Source organism: Hemitrygon akajei, chromosome 15, assembly GCF_048418815.1.
Source record: "Hemitrygon akajei chromosome 15, sHemAka1.3, whole genome shotgun sequence".
Taxonomy (NCBI): domain Eukaryota; kingdom Metazoa; phylum Chordata; class Chondrichthyes; order Myliobatiformes; family Dasyatidae; genus Hemitrygon; species Hemitrygon akajei.
This window is the reverse complement of record NC_133138.1, coordinates 47,041,256-47,069,231: the sequence shown is the minus strand read 5'-3', so window position 1 is coordinate 47,069,231 and position 27,976 is coordinate 47,041,256. Positions and strand designations below refer to the sequence as shown.

Sequence of the window (27,976 nt, the reverse complement as noted above, 5' to 3'; positions counted from 1 at the left end):
TTGCATTCTGGTGCTATAAGTATGAAGGTCATAATTTTATTGGATTTGCTGATTATCTTTTGCAACCATCCATAACATTTCAATGATCTGTGTAGGCCATCCAATCTCTCTTTGCATCTCTGCTACTTTCAGCTTTGTACTCTTCAGAAGAATGAGTGTAAGATGTGGACCAAATGTCTCAACTGATTGATCAATGGGAGGGTTTGATCTGGTATGTTTCAGTAAGCATTGACTCATCCATGCTCATTGCTGTCTTACCCACGCTTACTTGAAGGAACAATCTGGGCCTGTAACCAGCCCCAATTCAGTGAGGCTCTCTGAAACCTTCCCATAGGATTCAAACCCTACCCCAGAAATACTTCGATGTTCAACTAAATCACAGAACCAATCAATGCACTTTGTGAATATTGCTGACACTCATGAATATTGAATTGAATTTTAAAAAAATATTAGATCATACTATTGATATATAAAACGCAAACAATTAGAAACATTTAAGTTGTCTATTAAGTACACTTAAATTATTTCAAACAATTTACAACCTGAAACTTACTCATCTCAGTTGAAGCTGTTTCACTCTATTAAAAAAAACAAGTTTTTAGACCTGCTCTGTGTCTAATCTAATGCAGACTTAGTACCCTGATTTCCCAGAAGTCCTGGGAACTGCTGGAAACTAGGGCTTCCTTGTTTGTGCACATGTCTACAGAAATGACTTGTCTTATGAAACTGGCCCGATTTGAAACTTGCATTATGGATTAAACAGCTATCTTTATCTTTATTTTTCAGGACCAAAATAAATAACTGATTAAGTCACCGGGACCGGATGAGATATACCCCAGGTGGGAGGTGAGGGAGGAGATTGCTGAGCCTCTAGTGATGATCTTTGCATCATCAATGGGGATGGGTGATGTTCCGGAGGATTGGAGGGTTGCAGATGTTGTTCCCTTATTCAAGGAAGGGAGTAGAGATAGCCCAGGAAATTATAGACCACTGAGTCTTACTTCAGTGGTTGGTGAGTGGATGGAAAAGATCCTGAGAGGCAGGATTTATGAACATTTGGAGAGGCATAATATGATTAGGATTAGTCAACATGGCTTTGTCAAAGGCAGGTCATGCCTTACGAGCCTGATTGAATAGATTGAGGATGTGACTAAACACATTGATGAGGGTGGAGCAGTAAATGTAGTGTATATGGACAAGGTACCCCATGCAAGGTTTATTGAGAAAGTAAGAAGGCATGGGATCCAAGGGGACATGGCTTTGTGGATCCAGAACTGGTTTGCCCACAGAAGGCAAAGAGTGGTTGTAGATGAGCCATATTCTGCATGGAGGTTGGTGACCAGTGGTGTGCCTCAGGGATCTGTTCTGTGACCCTTACTCTTCATGACTTTTATTAATGACATGGATGAGGAAGTGGAGGGACGGGTTAGTAAAAGGTTGGGTGTGTCATGAATAGAGTGGAGGGCTGTCAGAGGTTACAGCGGGACATCGATACGATGCAAAACTGGGCTGAGAAGTGGCAGATGGAGTTCAACCCAGATAAGTGTGCAGTGGTTCAATTTGGTAGGTCAAATATGATGGCAGAATATAGTATTAATGGTAAGACTCTTGGCAGTGTAGAGGATCAGAGGGATCTTGGGGTCCGAGTCCATAGGACACTCAAAGCAGCTACATAGGTTGACTTTGTGGTTAAGAAGGTATATGGTATATTGGCCTTCATCAATTGGGGGATTGTGTTTAAGTGCCGAGAGGTAATGTTGCAGCTATACAGGACCCTGGCCAGACCCCACTTGGGGTACTGTGCTCAGTTCTGGTCGCCTCACTACAGGAAGGATGTGGAAACCATAGAAAGGGTGCAGAAGAGATTCACAAGGATGTTGCCTGGATTGGGGAGCATGATTTATGAGAGTAGGTTGAGTGAACTCGGCCTTTTCCCCTTGGAGCGGCGGAGGATGAGAGGTGACCTGATAGAGGTGTATAAGATGATGAGAGACATTGATTGTGTGATAGTTAGGGGCTTTTTCCCAGGACTTAAATGGCTAACACCAGAGGGCACAGTTTTACGGTGCTTGGAAGCAGGTACAGAGGAGATGTCAGGGGTAAGTTTTTTATGCAGAGAGTGGTGAGTGTGTGGAATGGGCTGCCGGTGACTATGGTGGAGGCAGATACGATAGGGTATTTTAAGAGTCCTGGATAGGTACATGGAGCTTAGAAAAATAGAGGGCTATGGGTAATGCTAGGTAATTTCTATAGTAAGGACATGTTTGGCACAGTTTTGTGGGCCGAAGGGCCAGTATTGTGCTGTAGGCTTTCTATGTTTCTATGTAACTTCACATTTGCTTACATTCAAAGTTTCTCTGGCATTATTTAATGCTTCACATATTCATCCTCTGGTTGGATGAAAAGTTTGAATCAGTCTATCCTTTATTATAAACTCTAATAATTTCCCAACAATTGCTGACCTCAAGGAAACTGCCTACAAAGATATGTGGCACGGACTTCACCTTTGTCAGCATGTTGTTTTCAGCTGTCAGTTCTATGAATGCCTTACACACAGAAAGAATGATCAAGCAGGTTGAGCAACCAAGCACACTGTAGAATTTTTACAAAGTGCTAAATAAATATTGAAACATGCACAAAGGCAAAGAAATCAGTAATCATCTTGGAAAAATATTTTGGAATGTTCTCCTTAAAAAACATGTCAGGCACAAGGTGCTATTTTCAGGGCTTTTAACAGTGAAAGTAGTTCCTGAATACCTTTACTTTGTTATTTCCTGAAGACCTTTGTTTTGTTATTTCCTGTTTTATGGAGATTAAAGCAGAGAAAGATGCAAAACAATATATACCATGGAAAGGGCTGAGTTACAGCCAGCTAATTTACTGTTAAACTTTACAAGTTTTAAATGTATACGTACATACATACATAAATTAATTAATTAATTACACACTACACCTTTACAGCTACAAAAAAAGTCATTTTTGGTCTTTGTTGATTTTAGTCAACTATATCCGAGATTCCTGAAGTTTAGTCCCTTCAAATGCATATTCAAATACAAATTACTCATGGATCTGACTGTATGTACCTCTTTCTTTTAATGTAAATTCTCCTTTACTCTTTTGTTCTTTTGCCAAATGTTTTATGACTCTTTGGTTTCACTTAACTGATAAAGGAAATTTCTCTGAAAAATAGCTGTACTAGGCTGTACTTTATTTGTTTTAATGAGTATAATCAGATTTTTTTCCAATCTCACAACATAACTGAACTCACTCATTCACTGGCATCTTCTTGATATATCCTCTTCACTATCCTTTGGGGCTTTAATATCCTTTCCAATGTGTTATGTCCCAAACTCTATACAATACACCAGTTGAAGGCCAGGAAAAAGATCAGTAATGATTTAGTGTGATCACCTTTAGTTTGTTTTCAGTATCTTGATATGAATCATTTTGGCAATGAGTTTGTCTCAGTGAAAAGGTGTCCTCATTTTTTAGTTCTCTGATCCTGCCACCAATTCCTAGTGACCTGGTTTCTGAAACCTGTGTCTAGGGAAATAGACCCATTCTACTTACTCTATCTGACCACAAAGTTTTAAACATCTCCATTAACTCTCCCTCAACCTTCATGATTTCAAAGAAATCAACCCTCAGTTATACAACTTTTACTCATTGCTACAGTTTTTCAATCCTGGAAATATCTTTGTAAATCTCTTTTGCACCCTTTCAAAGCAATCACATCATTCCTGTAATACGCTGACCAAGCCTATATGCAGAACTCAATCTGTGTAACTTTTTGTATAAAGGTCTAATATAACCTCCATGTTCATGCATTTTACACCTCGATTACTAAAGGAAAGCTTCCCATCACAAATTTCTTTTCAAACCATCTTATTGACCTGTCCTGCTATCTTTAAGGATCTCTACATAAGCTCCAGATTTCCTCTGCTCCCTCACATCATTCTACATCCTCCCTTGCTCTGTTTCAATTCCTTAAATGCTTTACCTCACACTTCCCTGGATTAAGTTCCATCTACCAATTGCCTGTACAAATAACCAAACCATCTGTTATAATCTAATGTTTTTTTCTCCTGTCAACTCCATGGATAAATTTATAAATGAGGTAATATAAAATTTGACCCATTCTCTTGAACCCCTTGGGTTTTTACTTTTTTGATCAATATGATATCTGGGACCTAGTAAAGGCCTTGTTAAAATTCATGTAGACAATGAATGCATCACTCTTATTTACCTTCTTTGTTACACATCCACGTGATCCAGATGTAGGGTTATGATCCAAAATGCCAATAGTTCCTTTCCTTGAAGATAATCGCAAATTTGGGCACACACTTTCAGAAAGTGTGTGCAAAGAGTAATCACCCTGGTCCTGATGAAGGGTCTTGGCCTGAAATGACGACTGTTTACTCTTTTGCATAGATGCTGCCAGGGCTGTTGAGTTCCTCCAGCACTTTGTGTGTGTTGCTTTTCATTATATATTTCCCTAGAATTCAGTGAAAGATTAGAATAATGATTTAATGTTGTACTTAAAAGTCAGTTTATTTTCATATTTTCCCTTACTCTCTTTTTAATATGGATTATCATATGCTAAATTTACTTTTTGGATTGAGGTTTTAATTTAATTTTTATTTGCTTTATGTTAATGAGTCTAGTACTTTTGAGCTACTCAAGTACTTTGTACATACTCAGTAGGGGTTTTGAAGGTTTTTCCTTTTAAAACTTTTACTTTCTAAAGAAGTCACTGTAAACTTGCCATCATGAAGCAATTTGTGAAGATGTGGCATGGCATCTAAAACCTTGATAAACTTCTATAGATGCGTGATGAAGACTGGGTATAGCATGGCCTGGGATGGAAACACCAATGCCACTGGACAGGAAAACCTATAAAAAAAATAGTGAATACAGTCCAGTCCATCATGGTAAAGCAGCATCCATCATAAAGGACACCCACTTCCCAGAACATGCTCTCTTGTCACTGCTGACATCAAGAAGAAGGTACAGGAGCCTCAGCACTCACAACTCTAGGTTCAGTAACAGTTATTACCCCTCAGTCAGAACTAGAGGGGTTAACTTCACTTGCCCCATCGCTGAACTGTTCCCACAACCTATGGATTCACCTTCAAAGACTCTACATCCCAAGTTCTCGATATTTATTGTTTGTTTACTTTTTTTGTCTTTCTTTTTGTACTTGTACAGTTTGTTGTTTTTTTTTGCACAGTGGTTGATGTCCATCTTGTTGGATGTGACCTTTCATTGATTCGTGTGTGTTGTATCACAAGAAAGTGAACCTCAGGGTTATATATGGTGACGTATATGTACTTTGATAATAAATTAACTTTGACAGACTCACTGTATCGCAAGTTTGCTTTCCAATTAGTCAGCCAGACTTCATTCAATATCACTTCCTTTTATTTATTTAAAAATTGTTTTTTTTTGTATTTTCAATTCTGAAATTAGTCAGCTTTAAGCACCAATCTCATTATTCCATTTTTTGAATTGCTTTACATTAATTAATCAACATTTATGGTTGATAAACAAGATGTGGCTCATTATGTATCATCATCAACTCAGCCAAAAGTTGAATGCTCAATCCAGAGATGTGAGTCTCTTTACTGCTTTACTGGTGAAGATATTAAACTACAGACCTACCCACTCATTCAATTGACATCAAAATATGCATGTCATTATTTTGAGAAAGAACAAAGGTAATCCTGATGTCAGTTAACATTTAAACCTCAACCAACATAATGTCAAAAAATCTAGCCATCCAATTTCTGAATGGACATTGAACCCATGAACTCTACTTCATTTCTTACTCTACTTCACTACTTATTTAAATATTATATATATTTTTTCTGGAATTCATTATTTTTTATTATTATGTATTGCATTGCACTGCTGCTGCAAAAACAACAAATTTCATTACACACGCTGGTGATATGAAACCTGATTCTGATTTACAGGCATCTCCCTCATTACACTTGTGGTCTAGTTTTTCATTTTGTCTGAGTTATATGCTGGTGAATTCTTAAGAGTTATAGAACCATACAACACAAAAATAGTCCATAACGGCTCACCTCGTCTCTGTGGACTGTGACACCTATTTTCACTAATCCCATTTGCCAATATTAACCCCATATCCCTCTATGCCTTATAAACAGATATGTTTAAAGGGGATGTAACAATGTTTATAAGAATCAGAATCAGGTTTATTATCACTGGCATCTGACATAAAATTTGTTAACTTAGCAGCAGCAGTTCAATGTATACATAATATGGAGGAAGAAAATAATAATAATAAATAAATCAATTACAGTATACGTATATTGAATAGATTTAAAAATCATGCAAAAAACAGAAATAATATATATTAAAAAGTGATGTAGTGTTCATGCATTCAATGTCCTTTTAGGAATTGGATGGCAGAGGGGAAGAAGCTGTTCCTGAATCACTGAGTGTGTGCCTCCAGGCTTCTGTACCTCCCACCTGACAGTAACAGTGAGAAAAGGGCTGGAGGTCCTTAATACTGGACGCTGCCTTTCTGAGACACTACTCCTTGAAGATGTCCTGGGTATTTTGTAGGCTAGTGCCCAAGATAGAGCCGACTAAATTTATAACCCTCTGCAGCTTCTTTCGGTCCTGTGCAGTAGCCCCCCCCCCACCCTTTAACAGACACTGATGTAGCCTGTCAGAATGCTATCAACAGTACATCTATAGAAGTTTTTCAGTGTATTTGTTGACATGCCAAATCTCTTCACATTCCTAATGAAATATAGTTGCTGTCTTGCCTTCTTTATAACTGTATTGGTGTCTTGGACCTGGTTAGGTCTTCAGAGATCTTGACACCCAGGAACTTGAAACTGTTCACTCTCTCCACTTCTGATCCCTCTATGAGGATTGGTATGTGTTCCTTCGTCTTACTCTTCCTGAAGTCCACAATCAACTCTTTCATTTTACTGACGTTGAGTGCCAGGTTGTTGCTGCACCATCACTCCACTGGTTGGCATATCTTGCTCCTGTACGCCCTCTCGTAACCATCTGAGATTCTACCAACAATGGTTGTATCGTCAGCAAATTTATGGATGGCATTTGAGCTATGCCTAGACACACAGTCATAGGTATGTAGAGAGAGAACAGTGGGCTAAGCACACACCCCTGAGGTGCACAGTGTTGATCTGTGATATGTTTAAAAGGAATATATCTAAGTATCTGTCCAAACATTTTTTAAAATCAGTGTTGTATATGCCCTCTACAACTGCTTCTGGCTGATCGTTCCAGATAATCACTACCTTCTGTGTGGAAAAATGTACCCCTCAGATCTCCATTAAATTTCCCCCTTTTCACTTTAAACTAGTGCCCTCTAGTCCTATACTGAAAAACAGAATCCGTCTAACCACCTTACATATGCCCCACATTATTTTATAAACTACAAGGTCTCACCTTACGAGAAAGTGTGGCAGCTCTTATTGGCTGTCCCCAGCACATCTCTGGGTGTGCTGTTTATTAATGCAAACAACATATTTGGTTGCTTGTTTCAATGAACATGTGGTAAATAACTAGGAATCTGATCTATATTCCAATAATTATAATCACAGCCTATTCAACCTTTCTTTGTAACTACAGACCATTCTTGTCATTCATTGCTTTGTAACTGAGTATATCATGGCATGAAGTACTGAATTTTGCAAAAGAAAATCTTGTTTTGTTTTGTGAGTGTATGACTCTGCCAACCTCAATGAGTTTATGACGGTGCTAACCTCAACTTGAAAGTGATGCAGTCTTCAACTTCTCTGAACTATGGATACATAGAAACAAATCAAGGTTTTTACTCTTTATAAATGATTCGTGCTGTAATCTCAGGTATGGGAATTTGCTTTGTTTGTTTTACATCTGCCTCCACAACCACATAATAAATAATTGTCACATGGGTAAGGTCCTGAATATTCTGCAGCATTTCGGAGCTTTATAACACTATGTTTTATTGCGGACTCAGGAATATCACAGACGAGGAATATTGCACTCAAGCAACACACATAAAATGCTGGAGGATCTCAGCAGAGCGGGCAGCATCAATGGAAAAGAGTACAGTCGACGTTTCGGGCCGAGACCCTTCATCAGGACTCACACTGGAATATCATAGTGTAGGCTTTGACTGCAGTAATGCAGCATTACTGTACGACTAAGTCTAGCATACTACTGCAATACAGTTTGTTTTAATTGTGCCATTTATTTACTCTAGAGCGCTCATTCTTTCATATTACTTGACCATCGAACATGCATGGTATTGGCACCCGAGAAATATATTTAGTGGGACTGTTGTAGGCAAAATGATTAATTTAACTTTGTTTGCCGCTTTTATCGAGATAAATATAAGGAACATTCTGCACCATATCCTCAGGGGCGTGTTTGCTGGTCCATACCGACCGGATAGGCTTTAGCCCCCACTCCCACCCCGGGACCATAGTAACAAGCTACCTGAGGGCGGCAGCTCAGCTCGCTTGACAGTGACGTAATTGGGCAGCCTGTCTGTCAATGGCTAGCATGGTCAATCGGAGTGATGTAACTTCCTGTAGCAGCTTCGGTTAGTGACGCAGATGTTGTCTAATCATTAGCGAAGAAAATACAACAACTGGGTGGAACAGAAAGTCGAAAAGAGAACGCAAGCCTTTCCACGAGACCGGCCGGACTGTTTGAACAAGTTACAGCAGCATTCTCCGACGTGACGGCTAGGAATAAACCATCCCGGGATAGTCGGTGCCAAGCTCCGCTGCTTGGGCCCGAACAAGTAAGTGAGGGACTCGGCCTGAGTTCGACTTCAAGCGGCCGCGTATTTTTGTCCCGGTGACGGCTCGCGCTGAGCATGCGCGGGCGGCCCCAACTGCGCCTGCGCAGCGCTCGCCGCCAGCTGCGGTGCGCGGCAGGTCGGCGGGGAGTATGGGGCTCCCGTAGGCGGCTGTCGGGAGGCCTGGCTGGGCGCGACGCTGTCACTGTCCCTCTTTGAAATAATAAAAACGCCGCGCATCTATGCAAACACAATAAAACTATGTTCAGATGAAAGGTTTTGTATTTGTAATTTACGGTCGTAGCTTTGTTCTAACTTAATGTTGTAACTCCACGCAAAAAATATCACGCGTTTTATTTGGAATCGTATAGTTGGCGCCTTCTGCAATTGTGGAGGACGAACATTTCCGGAATATTAAGTCAAGGCAAATGTTTTGGTGGTTACACTGGGTTTTGATAGTTATTCGCTGTCTAGTATTTTGGGGTGGCTGCAAAGGAGATCGCACACCATTCTAGAAGGTTATGGAAGTATTTTCTGCGAAGCTATTTGTAGACTTTTTTTTTGCCGTGGAAGTGTTTGTTGTTGAACACATCTAGTCATCCTGAACTAGAACAACTCAGCCTTCATTAAACCCTTGTTTTAAACTACGCACTGTCTTCAGGAAGTTTGCATATAATTTGCCCCTGGCTTGAGACATAATTTGGCATTTAATATACCCCTGCGTTAATGCTGTTGAAGTTGAGACGCCCTTGGTAACAAATATTGTTCTTTAGAAAATAAATCAGAAAAAATTGAGGTAAATTTTATTTTCGATTTTAAACATTTCAGGCTGGCAAAATGCTCTTAATAAGGAATTCTGTAGTCTGCAAACGTTTTATTAAACTGTATTATTGATTCGTACATTTACAAAAAGTAACTCCCCATCCCAATTTCTGATATTTTGTTTTAGATTTGAGAGTTTTCAACAGGTCTATATTTAAATTTGTAACCCCAAGGTTTTAATAAACTCACTTCCGAGTTAAATTGGGTTCCTCCAATGCTTGTGTATTTTTGAGAAGATGGAGGCACTACTAGATTGTAATCAGTTGGAAAAGCTGACCTTTATAGTTGAATCCACTTTCATGCAGTCGTTCTGATTTAGAACATTAAACCCTTAGTACAAACTTGGAGAGCCCTCGTTCATGGTGTTTTTTTGTATTGCATTAATCTTAGTAAGTTATTGATACAGAATGTCGTTATTAAACTTTAGTAAGCTGGTAATTGATAATGGTTATAAATTAATTAGAACATTGTCTTGTAAAATGGATTACCAATATTTCAGTTTTGACTCTGAGCATTTTAAAATTTAGTATCTTAGTGTTGAATGCTTAAGGAGAAGAAGTTTTTTTGATGTGAGTTTGAAAGTCTTTGGAACCCATGAATGTGGTTAATCTATTGGGGATTTTGCCAACAGTTTTATGAGAGAGTTATTTTTGTCTGGTGATGACAATGACTCAGCAAAGTCTTTCTTGCCTTTAATGTTTCAAATGGCTCTCTGAAACTGTTTATAAGGATCAGTGCTGAGTACAGATATTGTACTGTAAACCATGATTAATGTTTTAAAGTTTTTAGTTTTTTAGTTTATGTAAATAAATCACAACTTTTAGTAGTTAAGGTAAAATTAAATATTTAATTGGAGAAATGCCAACTTCTAGGAGTTGAAAAGGATTTGGTCCAGGTGAATCACAATTCCATATTTACTGAAAGTTTGAGCTGAAAGAAACTCTCAAAGAAGAGAAAGTTAAGAGTATTTCTGAATGCTTGCGTTTTGGTCAGTAGGATTCACCACAAATATATCGTGAATTCTGGTGATAATTTCCTCTTCCAATATTTACCTTCATTCATATCCAGACCATTACAGTCTACCATACTGTCCAGTGGTTCGCAAAGTGGGCGATATTGTGCCTTCCTCTTCCCCAGGGGTTGGTGAGATTTCCTTAGATCAGGGGGCAGTGCAAGGTAGCAAGGGGCAGATGAGGGATTACAGGCTTAATTTAAGAATTAATTACTTATAAGCATTTGATCCTCAGTGTCTCAATTGAATAAAATGTACGTGTAATGACGTAATCTCTTGCTAACCCACCATTCTCTTAGCCTTTGCTCAAAGCAGGTTATAGTTGTTGAAAAGCAATGTGGCACTTCTGTATTTGGCATATCATGAGAAATTTGGATTGAAGAAGTAGTGCTATTGCCAGGCCTGGCCTGAGCATTATTGCGATTCACTAATGTAGTATAGTGTTAGGCAGTGTGATTACCATACTCTATTCAAGCAGTGATACAATTCCTGTGAATTAGGATATGGTGTTCAATGGGGGTAAAGTTCAGAATCTGCCTTTTTGAATGGTCTTGATGTTGCTTCTGTAGCCCATGGCTCAACTAAGATATCACTATCCCATTTTATGTACCTTCAGGCAAAGAGTCAGCTTTTGCCTGAGCTATGATATGTCATAATTTTCTCCTTTATTGAAAACGGCACTTGAGGTTGGACTTAACAATCACTTGAGGTGATTGACTGTGGTTATTAATTCATAACATAAATGGCTGGAGCAGACCAAATGAAAAAGTTTTAGACAACATAATATGGAGTATCTGAAATACGGATTTATACCAGCATGAAGCAACCAATGTCAGCCAAGGTCTCTGTTGTGTGAAAAAGTTTTTTTTCAAATGAGGCAATGAAGCCATCCAGGCTCTGAACATCTGAAAGAATACATTCTGATAAAGCAAATAAGATCTTAGCTTATTTTCAGGCTCTTCGTGAAAACTTTCAGAAATGGAAAACACTTAAACATGTTTTCCAGCAATTCACAACAAAATAGTGATGCTTCATACAACATTTCATTCCTAAATGTGGAAAGCACCATACAGTTGGAGAAGAACTGATTCTGCTTGCAGTAAGGGAAGTTCTGAGTGTGGTTTTTCTTAAGTCACCAGACCAAGTAAATGATTCTGCTCAGTAACAACTCTGTTCAAAGATGAATAATGAGAATGTGGAAAACACGTTGCACAACATACTTAGGGCAACAGAATTTGCTCTGCAGTTAGGTGAGTCAGCTTTGCCGGGCAACAAATCTGCTTTTTGGTTATGTTTGTTTCATAAAAGATGCAAGTATGGTTCAATCGTTGTTGTTTTGCAGGGGAACATTCTTATTTATGCAACAGATGAGGCAGTTTCAATGACAGGATGCCACCACGGTGTTGTAACTTTAAAAAAAAAAGCTGGTCCTAACATAATTACACAGAATGATAAATCACAGACAGCAACTTGTTGCAACAAACCTAAGTGATTGTCTACACAAATCATTAAATACATTTATCACAGCAGTAAACAAAATCAAATTCTGTGCCTTCAGTTCTACACTATTTTAAGAGCTTTGTATTGAGAATGATGGAGAGTTCGAATGCTTGCTGTTGCACACAGAAGTCAGGTGCCTCTCAAAAGGAAACGGCCTAAAATGCTTTTATGCACTTCTTGAAACTGATAAATGTTTTTGAAGACTTGAATATGTCATTCAGAAATTGACTCAAAAATATTAGGCATAACATTATTTTTTTGCCAGAATTATTCCCAGACTGCTTGAGATGCCTTTTGAAACTGATAGCATTCTTTGAGGACTCAAACGCCTCATTTAGTAATCAACTCAAGAATATTAGGCGTGACTGCTTATTTGCCAGAATTATTTCCAAAGTCTAATGAAATCAGTCTTCAGTTGCAAGGAAATGATGTGAATCTTAACAGTCATCTCCACATATCTGTCCAAGTTAACCCTATTTAAGTGCAATATTGGCTTTTGACTTTTTCCAGTTTCTGAGTCTGAATTGGAAGACAAAGAATACCTGATGATCTCAAGTATACTGTGCCCACTTGGATGTGTTGCATAAAGACATGTCAGAGATATATTAGGATCTCTATCCAATTTCCTGATTGAGTAATAAATCCATTCCTGGACACCTTGTAATGAGGAATAAGCAGGAAGGATGGAGGAAGAACTGAACACACTGAGTTTGAGCTGAAGCTGAGGTTCAAAAACTCATTTTACGACTTTTGATTGCAGAAAGAAATTTAACCGCTATCATGTACTGTGGAAAAAGGTCAAGATGTTCTTTTTTTGCCTCTCAAACATCATATTTAGTGGAGTGTGGTTTAACTGCAGTTGTCCAACTTTCAAAGCAACAGAGTAGTCTTTAAATTACTGAACATGGGGATCTGAGACTCCTGAGTGATGTTCAGTCAGACATTGAGAAGCTTATATCACTGCATCAAGCCCTTTCATCTCATTGGTGAAAAAGCAATGAAGTAGTGAATAGTTGGACTACTAATGTATGCTCTAAAATTACAGTAAAAGTTTTTGTTTAGTCTGGGAGGCAAAGGGGTGGTAACACAAAGTTTGTAAGCACTGCTCTAGTCCAATCAATGCTGTTAGTGAACTTTAAATTCCTTGGACGTTAGTATTGTTCACCAGCATTTTTTGTACTTTTTGAAAATCCATGCAGATGATATCTTCTGCATTTCCTCTCTTGAGCTGTAGTAAAACAATAATTTTAACAAATGAATTTTGGACCATTTTTGAAACCATAAATGTCTGCAATTCTGTAAATGTAATTTTGGATGACATTTTATTTTTGTGTGTCGGCATACTACCAGGGATGTAACGACAGCTTTTTGACCTTTAAAATGGCTATGGATAAGGGTAGGAGCAGTATTTAACTGTGGGAGGGCTAATTACATTGGTATAAGGCAGGAACTTTGGAGTGTAAATTGGGAACAGATGTTCCTGGGGAAATGCACAGCAGAAGTGAGGAGGCTGTTTAGGGTTATGGATAGGTCTTCCCAACGAGACGGAAAAAATGGTTGACGGGAAGTGGAACAGTTAGTTGAGAGAAAGAAGGAACCATATTTAAAGGGTAAGAAGCAAAAATCAGGCAGTGCTTTTGAGAGTTAAGGTAGCCTGGGAAGAGTTTAAAGTTAGAGTACTTGAGAAGTTGGCAAGTGGGATTCAGAAAATCCCTAAAATATTCTACATGTATGCAAGGAACAGGAGGATGACGAGAGTGAGGGCAGGACTGTTCAGGTATAAAGGGGAAGAATGTGCCAGGAGGTAGGGGATGTCTTTAAATTGGTTTTTTTTTGTTTCTGATTTCATCAGGGACTGGGACTTTGACAATTATGAGATTTTTGTAGAATAGGTTAATGTGCTAAAGCATGTCAAGGTTATGAAAGAAGCCATGTTGGAGCTTCCAAAAAACATTGGGATAGATGAGTCTGCAGGGCCAGTTGGTTTATACCCTAGTTTGTTGACAATCATCTTTGCGTTCTCCGTGGCAAACAAAATATTGGATAACTGCAAATGTTGTTCAAGAAAGGGTAATTGAGATGATTCTTGGAATTACAGACCAATAGTCTTATTCAGTGGTGGCCACACTATTGGAGAGGATCCTTGGGGAAGCATAGTCAGCATGGCTTTGTGAGGGTGCAGGTTGTGCCTCATGAAGCTGATTAAGCTTTTCAAGGCAGAAACAAAACAAATTGAAATTAGAGCAGTGGATATGATGTTAGATGGATATGATGTAAGATCTTTGAGGTTCTGTATGGCAGGGTTTCCCAGAAAGTCATAATGCATGGGATCCATGGCAAGTTGATTGTGTAGAATTGGCTTTCCCACAGAAGGCGGAGAGTAGAAGTAGATGGAAAGTATTCTGCCTCGAGGACTGTGCAGGGCTTTGTTCTGAGATCCTTACTCCTTATGATTTTTATGAGTGATTTGGATGTGGAAGTGGATGGGTCAGTTAGTAAATTTGCAGAGGATATGAAGGTTGGGGTTGTTGTGGATAGTGTAGAAGGTTATCGTAGGTTACATGGGGATATGGACATGATAAAAAGCTGGGCAGGGAAGTTGCAGGTGGAGTTCAGTGTGGTAAAGTGTGAAGTGTTATACTTTGGTAAATCAAACGAAGACAGATTACACGTTAATAGCTGGATTCTTAGCAGTATGGGGGAACAAAAATAAAATTTAAAATGTGTTGTATGTAATTGTATTATGTCATAGAGTGGCAATACATTTCATGGCACACTTCCACCCCCAAAAAATAAACATCAAAGTTCAAATTAAATTTATTATTAAATTACCTATATTTCACCATAGACAACCCTGAGATTCATTTTCTTGTGGGCATACTTGATAAATCCATAATAGAGTAATAACCATAATAGAATAAATGAAAAACCACACCAACTTGGGCATTCAACCAGTGTGCAAAAGATAACAAACTGTGCAAAAACTAAACAAAACAAATAATAAATAAGCAATAAATATCAAGAACATGAGATGAAGAGTCCTTGAAAGTGAGTCCGTAGGTTATGGATGTGATTATGAATGTGATTATTGGTCAAAAGTGCTGAATTTGACCATACTGCTTTGTAATATTTGAAACTTCCGTAGGGAAGCTTATGAAATAAATTTTATAGTGTGTGTAGTTCTTTTAAGTTGAATATGAGGGAACATATCCCCCTAGTATAATAGCAACTAAATTATTAACAAAGCAATTAAGCTTTTTACCTAAAATTCAAACTCTGTTTTGCTCTCTCATTGCATTATATCTAAACACAATGAATAGTTTTTAAGAAAAAACAAATTTCATGATCCATGTATAATGTATTTTTTGATTAGTTTGAACTGTGTATACTTTTATACACAGTGAAAGGTGTTCAAATTCATTTAAAATAAATCATGGCAAGAGCATTAGACTTCATTATTATTGTACTAATCCTTTAAAATGTATTCTTTGTTTTATATAACACATGCAATAATAATCTACATTAAACAATTCTGCCAAGCATTTGAATAAACTTAACGTATTTATGTGAAGTAATTCAGTGGTTTGTTTTGGAGTGTCTTTATAAAGGCTTTGCAATTTAAAGATGTACTTGCATTTCAATTGGATAGAGAAGAAAAGGGAAAATTAATGCTTTTAAGTATAAAGTCCTTTTTTTAAAATTAGCCATCCTGTACCATTTTTAATGTATTATTTAACACTGCCTTGCTAATAATGCTATTTGTTTTCCTTTTAGGTTAATTACCAAGAAAGATTGGACATATTCTGTGTTTCTTCAATGAGGAACTACAGGTTGATCTTTTGCCACAATCTCAAGCAACCATAGCTGGCTAAAAAAATGCTTATTCACTAAGGGTGATTGGTGTATAAGTTGTTTTTTTCAGTGGGTGTCTGTGCTCAAAGGTAAGTTTCTTGATGTAAAGCAATACTTTTTGATCAGTTATGTTTTCAGGTTTTTGTATTTTCTACCCAATGGGAGGGGGAGAAGAATATCTGGGTGGACAGAACTGTTATGGCTTACTTTCCTTAATGTGCTGTTACTTGTCATCCAACTACCGTAGATTCCGGATTATAAGCCGCTACTTTTTTCCCACATTTTGAACAGCTTTGAACTCTGCGGCCTTTAATCCAGAGCGGCTAATACATGGTTTTTTTTCATGCCGCCTCGTAAACATTTTGCCTCGTAACAGTAGACCAATAAAATTGATGAGTAGTTCACAGAGGTCCAATGAAATTGTACGATAAATCAAGCGCACTTTCACAATTAAATTATTGTAAATCAGTCATTTGTACTCACCCTCATCAACATGGAAAATACTCGAAGAAAAGCAAGACCCGAGCGCGTCAGACCCGAGCGCATCAGACCCGATTAGACCCAATCGCGTTACGCAAGCGCGTCAGACCCGATTAGACCCGATCGTGTTACGCAAGCGCGTCAGACCCGATCGCGTTACGCAAGTGTGTCAGACCCGATTAGACCCGATCGCGTTACGCAAGCGCGTCAGACCCGAGCGAAAACGCTGCTTTTAAGTTAAAGGCGATCAATAACTTTTCCTGGTAGGCTGCAGTCTATATATTTTTACCAGTCGCTAGGAGATATTGGAATGTTGTTCGTGCTGTTCAGTAAAAAAGTATATGCAACGTAATTTGTGTTACCGATACGTATGTATATTTAAAAGTAGCGGTGCGGCCTAAAATCCGGTGCGGCCTTTACAATTAAAAAATTGATTTTATTTCTAAAATTAGAGCCAGCGGCTTTTAATCAGGTGCGCTCTGTAGTCCGGAATCTACGGTAATAGTGAGGAACACTAGAGAGGAAAAAATAAGTTTTGCTTCTCTCCTTTGTGCTCCCTTACAAAATTAATTTATTTTGTGTTGCAAACCTGAATCTAATGTGAGGATCATTGCACAGTGTAATTTTACTCATTCTCTTAAAATGGCGATCAAGCAATGTAGCAATGTGAACTGTTTTGCTTGGCAGTCTTGGTTTCAGTTGTGATTCTTTTTTCCAAGGAGGAGTGTTGGATGCTTGCATAACTAAATTCTGCTAAACTGGATTAAAAAAAACAAGATCTAGAGTGCTTTTATTGAGTATTTATCATTATGAGCTCTTGTTACACTTGTTTTTGCAAGAATAATCTAAATAGTTGTACTATTTAAAGAACTAGAGGTAAACCAGGCATTTTCTTTTGTTTGCTTGTGATGAGGATTTGTACTGGAATTTGAGCCTTTTAAACTCAAATGGATTTTAAAATGATGCCTATATTGTATTTCATAGTAATGATTTAAAAGTTTGCTAGAAAATATGTTTTAAAGCATTTTGATTAATTTGGGCAAAATATCTGGGAACTTCAAGTCTACTTCAAAGGTTTGATCATTTCACCCAATTACAGACATTTTCAATATTCCACCCATGCTTCTCCTATCACTTTCTCTGCTATTTGGACTAACTTGCTTTTTATTCCCCTGCAGTTATGATAAAGAGTCTTTGATTATGTTGAAATGTTAACTATTTTCCACAGGTGTCTGACCTGTTGAGTCTTTCCAGCATTTTCTGTTTATTTCAGAAATGAAATTCAAGCCTTTCATTAAGCAAATATAAAAGTTGATTTTCTGAATTAAAGATTTCATTTTTAGATTATGGATGTGCAATTTTGGAGATTTCTAGGTTTTAAAACAACTTTGATTAAGTTCTTAAATTTTATTCAGCTCTTATTCCAGTTTATGCCGTAAGTTTTGTTTTGGAATCCAAATGTGTATGACACATTCAACAAATGCACATGAAAGTGCATGGTTTTTCTCCCCGTTCCTATTACTGAGTTCTTAATTAACCACAACACTGTATTTAATGTTATATCGTACTTTGCAGTCATACAAAACAGTCACTAACCTCATGTACCTCTCTTCTTGTAAGATATAGGAGCAGAATTAGGCCATTCAGCCTATCAAGTCTGCCTGCCATTCCATCATGGCTGATTTATTAATCCTCTCAAAACCACTCTGCTGCCTTCCCCTTGTAATCTTTGATGCCCTTGCAAATCAAGAACCTGTAAACCTTTGCTTTGAATATACCTGATGCCTTGGCCTTCACAACAGTCTGTGGCAATGAATTCCACAGATTCACCACCCTCTGGCTAAAGAAATTTTTCATCAATTCCGTAAACTTTTCCCATCTTTATAACTGCTTGTACAGTCTGTCCTGGATTCCGTACAGTTTCTAATGTGCCTAACTAAAGCCATTTGCAACTTGAAGTATTGTAGAAATTCTAATGCTGCTTTATCATGATGTTATTGTAGATAGCTGAATTGTTTAACCTGATTCTAGGGGCTCTGGTCTCCATCTTGGATGCTCTCAGGGTTTCTGATCTGCTTCAGCTGCTTCCAAGCTTGCTGAGTGTCTACTAAATCCCAAGCTCTAGTCTTCCCTTAAATTTTCAAATATATCCAAATCTGTAAGTTTACCTTCACTGTGCTTCTAGTAGTACATTCCAGATCATAACTATAATTTCATGTATACTAAAATTCTGCCGATCACTGTGGCATCTTTTATCAGTTGCTTTACTTCAGTCCTCAGTCCACTGTCATTCTTGATGCTATTTTTTTTTTTTAAACATCCCTTAAATCTTCCATTTGCTCCTTTCTCTTGGATGATTTAAAAAAAAATTGTCTTAAAATCATGAAGGTTTAATGGGATCTCACTTTTGTCCACTTGGTTTATGAAGACCAGAATCCCATGTGAATTACTAACTTTTTGCAACCTATCCTGCCAAGATGAAGGCAATTGCACTGAAGTATCTCTGCTCCTGCACCCACTGGAGAATTCAATTATTGAGATTTTTGCTCCTCTGTTTACATTGAATTGTATCACTTTGCACTCTTCACTGAGTTTCATCTGCTTTGTTAACATTCTATTGAAGTCTGTTGCTATGTTTATCCTCCAAGCTCATGTCTGAAACATTCAATGTCTATCAAAAAAAATAGTAAATCAAATCCCAAAGAGTGCCACTGTTTACTGGGAGGGCACCCTTTTACCACGTCTTTGCTGCTCTGGGTCTTACTTCATGCTCCCGTCCTTCACCTCATTGTTCACGACCTGCCACCGGGAATCCCAAGTTTATATAGAATGGACAACAGGCTTTTCTCTAGGGTAACCTCCAGTGAACTGTTCGAGAAAATAGAAACGGTCACCATAAATTATCAGTCTTGCTTTCAGTGCTGTTCTTGAAAGCCTTCAAATGAATTGCCATCGAGAATTTTAATCTCTTTTAGGCAGAGATGCAATGCATTTCTGTTGCATCACTGTGGTCATTATTTCCTTTTGCATCTTTGTGCTCTCCAGTGCAGCATTTAGATTTTTATCACATGAAACGAGTGACGTGTGCTTTCTTGGTACAAGCTGAGAGTGAACCTTGGGGTTCAGACCTGTGGTTCATAGTCAAAGCAGTATTTCCATAACAGAACTAAGTCGTTGAACTACTCGGGCAAACACTATTACACAGTTTTCAGTCCCCAATTGGACAGGCAGCACTGACCATTGAAAACTGTGTTTCAGATGTATCCACATTGACACCGAGAATGCTGGATTTCCTCTGTTCCATGTCAACATACGAACTCTCCCCATAGAACTGCCCTACACTCATGGCACTTGAAGCCCTTAGTGCTTTAACTCTGGCTATCTTGGCTGCATTTTCTTTCTGCAACTTAAGCAGCTCCATCTTTCTCTGAAGTTGCTCTTTCATCTGTTCCTGATTTCTTCAAAGCTGTTCCATTTTCTCTTCCTGGTTTCTTTGAAGCTGGCCCATCTTTTCCAGTGCATGTTTATTCCTCAATATCTGTTGTCTTGTGTATAAAGCAGCTAAATTGGTCTCCATTCTAATGTATGCCGGTGCACAGCATGATCTGTTAGCAATAGAACAAGCTGCATGCATGTTAGACATGCTGTCTTCAGCTTTATACATAGTCACAGCTTGTTCTGTGGCTTTATAAATATTTTCACTTTCCTCCAGCAATCTGACCTTCAATATCGCAAGTTTTAAAAAAAATAAAAAAATTTCTCACTGTTGACTTCAAGGTCACTGCTTCTGACTTGACTCGTGTTGTTTTCCAAGTGCAAGAACCAGATAAAACAATGACAAATTCAATTCGGTGTTGACAGTCAAAGCAGTATTTCAGTTCAGCATTTCAACAGAACCAAGTGGTTGAGCTAGTCAGGCAAACACCATTTCACAGTTTTCAGTTCTCAATGGACAGGCAGCATTGACTGTTCAAACCTGTGTTTCAAACTGAAACACTGGGCATGAACCAACAAAAAAATTGTTACTTGCCCCAAGCTGCAATGCTAGTTTCTCAGACACGTCTGAATGCTGATGTTCATTTGGTATAACTGTCAAACTTTTGCTAACAGAATGTAGCAACCAAAACACTAGCGACACTATGGATTTGTTATACTTGCATGATGCGCCCTCACTTCTGTGATTGCTCCAAAAGTCAAGGATGTGTATTTAATCCTTTATTAGCAATTAGCAAACATACAATCTTTAAGCAATGAAGCCTAAGCATACCCAGATGTCAGCTAAGCATAATTGAGCATTCAGCAACAGATACATAATATTCCATTGGTCCTCGGCTTCCAAACTACAACGAAATAAGCATGAATGTGACTTATTCCCATTGCTTTTACCCCCCCCACTCATGTGACTATTAACATAATAAATGTGCAACACAGGATACAATGCAAATAGAGAACATATGCATGGTTCATACAGTCAGCAAGCCCCTGCTTGGCAAAGGAAATGCTTCAAAGATTACACCAACATCAGCCTGAAGAAATTCAACATTACATCTAAAAACTGAAGACATTTCACTGGAGGAAAAATGTTCAAGAGGAAGCTGTGCTACATGAGAGTGACCTTTGCTGTGCTGCAGAGTACAAGTGGCAGCTGTGAAAAGAGAGAATGAACAACCAAAATATCCAGCCACTAACCACAGCCACACTGCACCAGAATGTGGATCCCAGACTGGCCTCTACAGCCACTTGAGGATCTACCAATCGATAACCCCTTAGGAGAGTATATTACTCAACTCGACATTTTACCACTACATGGATTTCAGCATTGCTTACCAAACTTCATTATGTCTTTATTTAATACCTTTTTGAAAATTCAGATGTGTGGAATAGGTGTTATACATCACATTTTATTAGCTTATTCTTAAACAAAAAAACATTGTGTTGGTTAAACATGATTCACCAAATTCAACTTGGAGGAAGTGCAGGTGCAAGGAAATACTAGTTAGTAAATGGCCAGTGTTGTTGCGGTTCAAAGACTGGTAAGTTTCTTACTGTATTATATTTCTGACAAAAGGATAATCAAATTTCCATTTATTCCATAAGATGTTAAATATTGAGAACTGCGAATTGCCTCACTTTGTCATTAATGGCATCACTGATTCTGGGGGGTTGAGGTGGTGGGTGGTTGGATTTTACTGGACTAGCTGTATGTAATGGTTCATCTTCTAATTCTTGGAATCAGAATTGCTACAGCATAAAGGACTTTTAACCCATAAAAGTGTATGCCTTTTAAGGTGGTTAAAGATTAGATGTATATCTCAGTTATATTCAAATGTTTAAAACTGACACCTAGTCTTTAATGTAATCCTGTAAAATAGCCATGAGACACCAGGCAAGGTTACTTGCTTCAAAACAATTGATTTGTGGATCATTACAGAATGTCTCTTGTGCTTTCCACTTTCTCCCTTTTTTTTTTCTAACCATGATTCCCCTCTCCCTACTCTTGGTCCGCAGTAGAGACCCATATCAGAATCGGGTTTATCATCAGTCACATTTGTCATGATTTTTTTTTGTGGCTGCAGTACATAATTACTAAAGTACTGTGCACATGTCTTGGACAGCCTAGCTACATATGTGCTTAAGATTTTTGTGCAGTACTGTAAATGGGGTTGTGGGGTGGGGGGGGGGGGGGAACTATAGGAACATAATTTACCAGCTGTGGCTTATAGAACATATGGACTCAATTCATGGCTAACTATGCTGAAGATTTAGTTTTCAAACATAGAAGAAAGGTGCAGAAAAAATATATTTTGTCATAGAACATAATGCAGTACAGGCCCTTCAGCCAATGATGTTGTGCCAGTCTATAAACCTACTTTACAATCATTCTAACCCTTCTCTCTGACACAGCCCATATCCCTCTATTTTTCTTGTAAGTCTTTTAAATGCTCCTATTGTATCAGTCTCTATCACCACCACTGGAGGTGTTCCAGGCACCCACCACTCTGGTTCTTATATATAGTGATCTTCCTGTTCTTTGTATATATGTAGGATAAGTTGGTTTTCCTTAATCCTAGTTGCCAAGGCCTTCTCTTTTATCCTTATAGCTATCCCAAGTCTTCTCTTTTATCCTTATAGCTATCCCAAGTCTTCTCTTTTATCCTTATAGCTATCCCAAGTCTTCTCTTATTATCAAAACCCTGTATGACTTTTTTCCCTCTTGAAGAAATGTATCTCATCTTTCCATTAGCCAACTGTTCTTTCCATGTCTCCTGCTAAACGTATCCAGAATGCCATGCAAATTCTCTCTAAACAGCTTCCCCATTTCAGTTGTGCACTTAGCTGAGAAAAGACCAATTTACACTCAAGTTCCTGCCTCATACCATCTAATTAGCTCTTCCCCAATTAATGCTTTCACATATCCTTAGCTCTTGTCTGTAGTTCAGAATCAGGTTTATTATCACCGGCATCTGATGTGAAATTCGTTAACTTAGCAGCAGCAGCAGTTCAATGCAATATGTAATCGAGAAGAGAGGAAAAAATAATAATAAACAAGTTAATTACTGTATACATATTTTGGATAGATTAAAGAACAGAAATACTGTATTTTTTAAAAAAAGTGAGTAGTGTCCAAGGATTCGATGTCCATTTAGGAATCGGATGGCAGAGGGGAAGAAGCTGTTCCTGAATTGCTGAGTGTGTGCCTTCAGTTTTGTGTACCTCTTACCTGATGGTAACAGTGAGAAAAGGGCATGCCCTGGGTGCTGAAGGTCCTTAATAATGGACGCTGCCTTTCTGAGACACTGTTCTCTGAAGATGTTCTGGGTACTTAGTAGGCTAGTACCCAAGATGGAGCTGACTAGATTTACAACCCTCTGCAGCTTCTTTTGGTCCTGTGCAGTAGCCACCCCCCCCCCCCCCCCCCACATACCAGAAAGTGATGCAGCCTGTCAGAATGCTCTTCATGGTACAATTTTGAGTGTATTTGTTGATATGCCAAATCTCTTCAAACTCTTAATGAAGTATAGCCACTTTCTTGCCTTCTTTATAACTACATCAATATATTGGGACCAGATTAGATCCTTAGAGATCTTGATACCCAGGAACGTTTAACTGCTCACTCTCTACTTCTGATTCATCTATGAGGACTGGTATGTGTTCCTTTGTCTTGTCTTTCCTGAAGTCCACAATCAGCTCTTTTGTTTTACTGACGTTGAGTGCCAGTTTGTTGCTGTGGCACCACTCCACTGGTTGGCATATCTCACTCCTGTATGTCCTCTTGTCACCACCTGAGGTTCCACCAACAATGGTTGTATCGTCAGCAAACTTGTAGATGGTTGTGCTATCCTATTGGGTCAAGCCCTGGGGCAAAGGCCCTAGAGTCATTACATTTTTGTCTGACAGAACCCGATAAAGAGACAGTACGGATGGTTGGCCCGTACCGAAGGTGCCTGGATCTTAGCTCAAGGGGATCATAGGTCCCCTATCTCCTGGGGTTGCCACATGGAGGTGCCCAGGCAGTGTGAGTGCAAATGCAAGTCCGCACCCATTCCCCCACCCCCCATAGAGAGAGTGGAGCAGAGGGCTAAGCACACAACCCTGAGGTGTTCCTGTGTTGATCATCAGCAAAGAGGATATGTTATCACCAATCCACACAGGTTGTGGTCTTCCGGTTAGGAAGTCGAGGATCCAGTTGCAGAGGGAGGTACAGAGGCCCAGGTTCTGCAACTTCTCAATCAGGATTGTTGGAATGATGGTATTAAATGCTGAGCTATAGTCAATGAACAGCATCCTGACATAGGTGTTTGTGTTGTCCAAGTGGTCTAAAACCACGTGGAGAGTCATTGAGATTGAATCTGCCGTTGACCTATTGTGGTGATAGGCAAATTGCAAAGGATCCAGCTCCTTGCTGAGACAGTCTAGTCATGGCCAACCTCTCAACGCATTTCATCACTAGATAATATACTGGGTGATAATCATTAAGGCAGCCCATATTATCCTTAGGTACTGGTATAACTGTAGCCTTTTTGAAGCAAGTGGGAACTTCTGCCTGTAGCAGTGAGGTTGAAAATGTCCTTGAATACTCCCACTAGTTGGTTGGCACAGGTTTTGAGCCTTACCAGGTACTCCATCAGGACCTTCCACTTTGCGAGAGTTCACTCTCTTTAAAGACATCCTCACATTGGCCTCTGAGACAGAGATCACAGGGTCATCAGGTGCAGCAGGGGTCTTCAGAGCTGTAGCTGTGTGCTCCCTTTCAGAGCGTGCATAGAAGACGTTGAGTTCATCTGGTAGTGAAGCATCGATGCCATTCATGCTGTTGGGTTTTGCTTTGTCGGAAGTATGTCTTGCAGACCCTGCCAGAGTTGCTGTGCATCTGATGTTGCCTCTAACCTTGTTTGAAATTGACTCTTCGCCATTTAAATAGCCCTCTGCAAACCATAGCAGGTTTTCTGGTACAGGCCTCGGTTGCCAGACTTGAATGTCATTGATCTAGCCTTCAGCAGATGATATAGCTCGTGGTTCATTCATGACTTTTGGTTTGGGAATGTACAGCAAGTCTTTGTAGGCACTCCAATCATCCACACAGGTTTTAATGAAGTCGGTAACAACTGCAGCCTACTCATCCAGGTTTGAAGCTGAATCCCTGAATACAGTCTAGTCTGCTGATTCAAAGCAGTCCTGTAGGTACTCCTGTGCTTCCCTTGTCTGTACCTTCTTGGTCCTCACTGCTGGTGCTGCAATCTTCAGTCTCTGCCTATACTCGGGGAGTAGAAGTACAGGCAGGTGATCAGACTTCCCAAAGTGAGGGTGTGGAATAGCACATAGGCATTCTTGATGGTGGTATAGCAATGGTCCAATGTGTTGTTTCCTCTGGTATTACAAGTGATCAATTGATGGTGGTTGCTTAGTGTTTTTTTTTCAGACTGGTTAAAATCTCCCAAAACAATGGTGAAGGTGTTAGGGTGCTCTGTTTCATGCAAGTTGATCCCATTGTTCAGATAATCTAAAGCAGTGGTCACCAACCTTTTGAAGCCCAAGATCTCCTACCTCGGCCTTAGTGAAAGGCAAGATTGACTCCAAATCGATTACTTACACGCATGCTCACCGGGGCAGAAAAGACCGGAAGTAAAACCCCGCAACCCGGAAGTAGAAATAACGTATGAACTCCAGGGGTCATCATCCTTTTTATTTGCACTGCAGACCAGTTTAATATTGACAATATTCTTGTGGACTGGCCGATTGGTTTGGGGGGGGGGGGGGTGTTAAACATGACTGGAATACAGCGATACTCGAAGCAGGTTCCTTATGTCCAGTCTATTCCACAATTTAGTTTACGTGGCTCTCAGCACTTGCCTGCTGTCCCGCTTGTTCACGTTTTTAACGCTGGAAAAAACTCAGTGGGTTTGTCTTTAAGTGCGGGGTGCTTGAACTCGGTACTGAAGCAGTTTTGAGGGCTTCATTGCCTCATTAGACAGCCTCCAGGCCCGAGCTTCAGCTTCCCGCCTGCCCGCTACCTTGGCCAGGTGTGTCTGTTCCTGTACTGGGGCTGCGGCGGTTGCAGTCCGGAGAGAGTGACCGACCGAGTGAGGAATGCAACTGGACACGTCCGCCCCTTTTGTAGGATCTATCAGCCAACAAAACTTGCAGTCAATCGCAGCGCGGTAGCTGCTCTGCTACTTAAGAAATCCTGAGCCCGAATTAGGTTGTTTGCGAATATTTTAGCACCGGGTTCCCCACGAACATTCGGTGTGCTAAACTGGTTTAGAGGCGGCGCCCATCTGTCTGTGCTCCAGGCCGGTAGCAGCGGTACTTCTCGCCGGCCACATGACACGGCTGGTTACCCAAGGCCAACCAGTGATCCCTGACGCACTTGGGTAATGATCTTGCGTGGGTTCAAGTTCAACAATGGGCATGACTGGGAATGAGGAAAGGTGCAGCTGACTCGTATTGTTTCCTTGTGGCCTGGTGGTTGGAGACCAGTGGGTGGCGGGGGAGCTACACGCATGCGCACTGGGCAGAAAGAACGGAACTAAAACCCTGTAACCCGGAAACAATCTCTCAACAGTATTTGTGTATTTTCATTTTTTTCGGGATCTACTGGGAAAGTCTCAAGGACTGACGGGTTGGCGACCACTAATCTAAAGCCTACTTGATATTAGCCTGAGGTGGAATGTAAGCTGCTACCAAAATGACCCCAGAGAACTCTCGTAGGTAAAAAGGGCAGCACTTAACTGCTAGATATTCCAGATCAGGCAAGCAGAATTGGGACAGCACTGATAGATTTGTGCACCAAGAAGAGTTGATTATGAGGCATACTCCTCCCACCTCTGCTTTTGAGAGACTGTATAGCTCTATCCTGACGGTGTATAGTAAGCCTATCGATATGAATCGCTGCATCCGGTACAGAAGGGGTTAACCAGGATTCCATGAAACAAAGGACACGTACAATCCTAATGTCCCTCTGATTCAGCACCCTAGCTATGAGATCATGGATTCTATTCACCAGAGACTGCATGTTTGCCAGCAAGATAGTCAGTATAGGGACTTTAAAACCCTGTTTCCTTTGCTAAAGGTTGTTATGGACATTATTTCCAAAATGCTTGTCCACAGATCTATCACCTGATGGGTCCATTGCCTTGTGCTGGATCTGCCATGGCATCCCCTCTAGTCAGCCTGTCTACATACTATTTGTAGTCCTTCCTGGATACTGATCAAATTCTGCCCTAATCTAAACCTCTTGCACTAAAGAGGTGCTAATCATTATTAGGGAAATTGAAAGGTTACTTCCACACCTTTCCAAAATCTGCCTACTTATGTGCTCCTCAGTGGCTATTGTGGAGGCTTCATAGAATACTCACAGTAGTGTAATTGCACCCTTCCTGTTTGACTTCCACCCGTGGACAGTCCCTCTATAATGTCCTTCCTTTCTGCTCTATGACACTATACCTGATCAGCAGTGTCAATCTTCTCTATTTCCCACCCCCTACTTCCCTCCCTATTCCTTTTGAAACATCTAAATCCTGGAACAGCAAGCAGCCAATCCTACCCTTGTGACAACCAAGTATCAGAGACACTGGAGGAGCATACCACTGCCTTGTTATTGCTCAGAGCAGTAGAAATGACAAAGCAAGAGACCTTACCGTTGCTTCTGCTCACTGCAACTTTCCAACCAGAACCCTGATACTTCTCACAAAGCACTTCCTCTCAGCATGGCTGCACCCAAAACCTTATATGTTCTTACCTTTGTCTTACTTAAGCTTTTTCCCCAAAAAATTCCACTTGCTCCACCTCTTCGCACCAAAACTTCAACACTCCACTCTAATACTGATCCACTCCAACAACGAGTAAAGTTTAATGGCAGTTGGCAGACAAACATAAGGTGCATTACCGCCATCTATTAGGTTGGAGCATGAAACAAAGAGAGGGAAGTATACCCACAATGCCCCCTGCCAAAAAAACTCATTCTCAAGTCCAATGCTTTTCAGGAAATCAAATAGGCAATTATATACATTACAATG

The 27,976-nt window shown here is 39.6% G+C and overlaps 1 protein-coding gene across 5 annotated transcripts in view; it reads left to right on the top strand.

Moving 5' to 3' along the window:
* Nucleotides 1–8,601: 8,601 nt before the first annotated feature.
* The window catches only part of LOC140739316 (protein FAM13B-like), a 129,841-nt gene continuing 110,466 nt past the window's right edge, over nucleotides 8,602–27,976 (top strand). For 2 of the 5 annotated variants that reach the window (XM_073067491.1, XM_073067489.1), the window contains exons 1-2: nucleotides 8,603–8,797; nucleotides 15,903–16,069. The gene's annotated coding sequence lies outside the window, so the exon portion shown is untranslated. Of the gene's footprint in view, nucleotides 8,798–15,902; nucleotides 16,070–27,976 lie in introns of all 5 variants that reach the window. The other 3 variants (XM_073067492.1, XM_073067493.1, XM_073067490.1) reach the window with 2 other exon arrangements.